Source organism: Paramormyrops kingsleyae, chromosome 1 (genome assembly GCF_048594095.1).
Source record: "Paramormyrops kingsleyae isolate MSU_618 chromosome 1, PKINGS_0.4, whole genome shotgun sequence".
NCBI classification, from domain to species: domain Eukaryota; kingdom Metazoa; phylum Chordata; class Actinopteri; order Osteoglossiformes; family Mormyridae; genus Paramormyrops; species Paramormyrops kingsleyae.
Genome location: NC_132797.1, coordinates 13072798 through 13077336, shown reverse-complemented (window position 1 = coordinate 13077336; position 4539 = coordinate 13072798). Strand labels below are relative to the sequence as shown.

General features: G+C 40.0%; 1 long non-coding RNA gene across 3 annotated transcripts; it reads left to right on the top strand.

The window, feature by feature from the left end:
* Positions 1-278: 278 nt before the first annotated feature.
* On the top strand, positions 279-2715 carry LOC140588221 (uncharacterized). Of its 3 annotated transcripts, XR_011989560.1 has the most exons (3): positions 321-881; positions 1539-2059; positions 2294-2715. It is a non-coding gene; the product is annotated as an uncharacterized lncRNA (long non-coding RNA). The 3 variants fall into 3 exon arrangements; XR_011989561.1 differs by having other exon boundaries at positions 279-881; positions 1544-2715; XR_011989559.1 differs by having other exon boundaries at positions 279-881; positions 1539-2715.
* The last annotated feature ends 1824 nt before the right edge of the window (positions 2716-4539 follow it).

Genomic DNA, 4539 nt, shown 5'->3' with positions numbered 1-4539 from the left:
ATGGAGATTGCCAGGGTTTTTTAATTAACGTTGCTGGCCTTTTTTTGTGGTGTTTGTATTTGCATTGTTCTGCATGTAGTAGGAGTGTAATTTTTTATTTCGAATGGAAAAAATACATATATGCGCATTACATTTTGAACATAAAATTAGGCTATGTTAACAAAAATCGCTTCGCTATCATTTTACTCGCGGCTCGGTCGTAAATACATGTCTGACATTTATAAGGAACCAAGAAAATAAAAATCGCTTCTCAAATTTGCGAATTTATACTTCTTTGATTCTCTAAGCCACCTCGGCCCTGATAGACGTTCATTCATTTAAAAGGAGCTCTACCCCGTCTCAAGATGGCGGCTCTGTTGACGCATACGCTCCCATAGACGGCTGTTTTCAACGCGACATCTAGTGTTTATATCTATGCTGGCGACGACAAGACTGTGGGCGGAGCTGAAGACGCAGCCGGCGAATGGCGACGAGGGCGGGAAGTCCGAAGAATCTGCCAGGACCTCCTGCAAACACTTACGGCACGTAACAATTGCAGTCATCCGGCTGGGGTACATGCAGCGCTTCATTGCGTCGCTAGGCTTCCCCTCAGCGCTTGCTCTGACGGGTCCCTACCGGAACCTCTTGGTGAAGAGCTGTAGAAGGGTGGAGCCTGATGAGCAGTTCAGAGGCAAACTGCCAGTAGCCATTGATCGCTTAAGATTTCCACTTAACCAGTTGACAGCTGCCAGGGGCAATTTTAGAATTATAGCACTGAGCATTGCAAGGATCACTGGCAGTTCAATACAGGAAATGGTGGCTAAGAAGATCCTCTCCAGAAGACGCTGACTGGGATGGAGCGGTCACAATTCGGAGACTTCGGAGAATGGCCGAGTTTTAAGGTATAGGAGTCAACTTGTTAGCAACGAAGTTACTGGACATAAACGTACATTTAATTTAAAATGCATGAAACATTAACCAGATAACTAATTCGTAAATTACTGTTTTATCATTTTACAATTCGTAACTGTAGTTTGCAATGCATCATGGGTAAATAAATAAATAAATAAACCTTACGGTATTTTAAAGTATATTTCACAATGACTGATTGCAAATTGACATTGAGTGTAATTCCAAACGGGGATACGTTTTAACTGTAATTATATATACATTTTACAGTAAAATTGTGCTCCGCTTCACGTTTTGAATTTGCGCGGGTTAACCTTCCTATGGTCGGCAGTTAAAAATGCCGTTTAAATGCATGAAAGCGCCATTTCTCACGAACCTCTATTTAAACAAAACAAACAAACAAAAAAATCACTAAATAATAAATGCTCTGATCAAGATTACAACAGCTCTGGTACGTGTTTTTAAGTTTAAAATGCATAAAAGCACCACATAAATTTGTGCATTGCACCAGGAACCTCTATTTAAAGAAAATAAATAAATAAAAACTTTCACTAGGCAAGGCATGCCCAGACATGAAAGGCAAGATAAGACTAATTCAGTTTATTTAATATACTTGAGGCTTATTTTATCATTATTTTTTTATTGAAAAGGATAGGTATGCTTTCAAAAGAAAGGTCCAGAAAGCCACACCAAAAATATTAAAACCAATCTTTTCATGGATAAGGAAGCCTAACAAGGGAACCAAGAGGTAAGAAACAAATTTATCGGATGATTAATAATTGTTTTGAGGGTATTTTATGGCTGATTTAAGACACGGGTCGGCAGTACATAAAGCTAACACAGGACGAAAGTACTGTATGTCTAACTAGTCTCCTGCTACCTGCCAGCAAACTGCTTTTTATGCAAAATGTCTGGTTATGACGCGATGCAGCCATGAACGCAGGAGCGGAGCAGAGACGAGCGCCCCATTTGAAAAGTAAGGAAGGAAAACAAAACCTTTTTGTCAGTAATTTACTGTAAATGGTACAGTATATATATTGTTTTTTTACAGTGCAGGAGACAACTGACACTAAATCAAATTTTGTATTTCTGATTCACAGGACCTAGAACTGCCAGATACTGGTAACGATGCACTTTGTCCAGAGACTTCAAAGAAGGGCCAAGTTGGAAGGTATAGGAGTCAAATTGCTAGCAACGAAGTCGCTTAACAAAAACATATATTTTGTCTATACTGTACGAAACATTAATCAGAATACTAATTCGTATTTCTAATATGTGTCAACAAGACCTTAAAGTAATTTTTAAGTCTCCAAGTAAAAAAAGCACAGATGTGACATAAATATAAATCTGAGTGAAAGGAAAGCCAGGAGGCAACTGAAACTTCACAGCAAATTTTGTATTTCAGATTCGTAGAACGTAGGAGCAATACTTTTCCCTGGTGGGAGTTGGCTATAGGCGGCTGCATCAGTGGCATTGCCATCGTTGTCATTGTTGCAGTCACCCGGCGGGAGTACTTAAATGCGTGTTTACGCTTCCACTCAGCGTGTCTTCTGATGGGTCCCCATCACTGAAGATTTCCACCTCAGAACCAGTCGACAGCTGTGTTTTAGAATTTTACAATGGGTTAGAAGTTACTGTGTTACTGAGTTTGCTATGTTCCCTTGCCTCTTCCTGTTCTCTGTGTTGCCTTGTTGGACCTTGTTTCTTTGTTATTTTATGTGGTCAGTCTTTGTTTTCCCCATTTTGCTTTTTAACCACTCATGGTCCTTTCCTTTGTAAGTTTACCCAGTGTATTTTAGTTTCCCTAATAAACACCCCTGTGTCTCAGCCGCCAGTGGATCGTTACCTCCTTTTCTCTGCCCGCACCATGCCTCGCCACCGGAACGACTTATGTCACCTATAGGATTGACCCACCCTGAATGTCCTGGTCCTGGGTTGAACTGCTGCATGTGTGGGTCTTTACATGAAATGAAGCTGGAGGGCAGATATTTTGTGCCAGTATAACTATGCATGTGACAAAATCTTGAAGTACTGTAGTTTAATCTTTGAGTATTTTGGCTCATTACTTCACAGCAAATGGTCAGGCAGACAGTGGTAAGACTTGGAGAAAGCTAAGTACAAAAATCTTCTGTTAACCAGAATAAGCCTACAGGCACGTGGGGGGGCAGAATTGTCTTAGGCTATTAAAAATGTAAGACAATTTAGGACCTCTTTAATCCTGTTACATTTCCTTTTCCATTTAATCATGTAAAACTGGTAAAAGAAGTCTAATTACAGTTGTTGATCTCTGCCCAAGGTGCAGCGTTTATAACCAAAGGCAGAAATCAAAACCTAAAATTTAGTGGGGGGGAAAACAGAAGCATCCGTCCAAAAGACAATACGCTAGAACAGAGAGAGAACTTGGCAAAAACAAGAGAACCAGATAACAGGGGGACAAAGCTATGAACAATACAGTCACTCCTCACCAATTTCCGTTCCTACAAAAAGGTCGCTAAGCGAATTGGTCCATAAGCGAGGAGCCGCCCCTTACCGTTGTTTCAGGCATACTGAACGAGTAGTGGGTTTGTGTAAACCATCTTTAGATATTATTTTAATGTCATGTTTGCACCATTCATAACATTAGTATATTTATAAATGTTTATACAGTAGTGTACTATTCCTCCTACGTGTTTTCTCTATGTGACAGGTGAAAATCTATGAGTGAAATTGCAATAAACAAAACAGAAAAGACTCAGGAGATCTCTAATCTGGTATAGCAAAGTTACAACAAGCTGGTCGATAAGTGCTAAGGTTAATCATCAGCGGAAATACAAGTAAACGATACACTAACATATGCAGGTATGTATCGTAATTTAGCATCCCTGCAATCCAGTGAATCATTGGTAGCCTTGTTTTGCACATTACCAAAATAAAACAGCGCATAGAAAATAAGTCACTTGTAAATATTAACTAAGATATGGAAAAGTAAAAAAAAAACAAAAACTTGCAGCCATTGCTTTTGAAAATGTTACAAAAGTAAAAGACACAGGAAAACTTTAACCTTGCGCATGTCTGTGGTTTACAGTATGTGCCCCTGGAGGTTCCCTGTCCCACAATGTGAGCATAAGCATCAAACTAAAGGTATCGGAATAAAAATTGATTGCATGGGCACCGTTAGTTCTGTTTCGCTTTCCAAAAGTATATCCTATGTCATAATTACAACCATCGGTTTCTGGTATTTGGTGCCCTTGTAAGTAACAGCCGGTTAGATGCCTGCCAATCTAACAGCTTCCGGGTTCCAAGGCTGTACAAGTAGATATCAAACTCACCAGCTTGCTGCATTTGAAGATTTGGTGTGAAGAGACTGCCGGCCTGAAGATACGCTTGCAGAAGCTGATGCCTCTCAGCCAAAGTATTATTCAGGTTTTTGAAGTTATGCAGCTTCTTTGTACACTGCTTGAAAAATGTGTGCTTGCTTGCGAAACGCAAAATCCACAACCAAATGAGTGGACCAAAATGCAGTATGAGCTCTGGATAGTGCAGTAAGAAATGATGCTTCGGTTTCAGTGCTGTATCTGGAAACAGTGAGGCTCTTGACTCAATATACTGTTCAATGAAAACTCTCAGACATGCTACCTGATTAGCATGTGTTTTTGGGGCTGTCACCATATC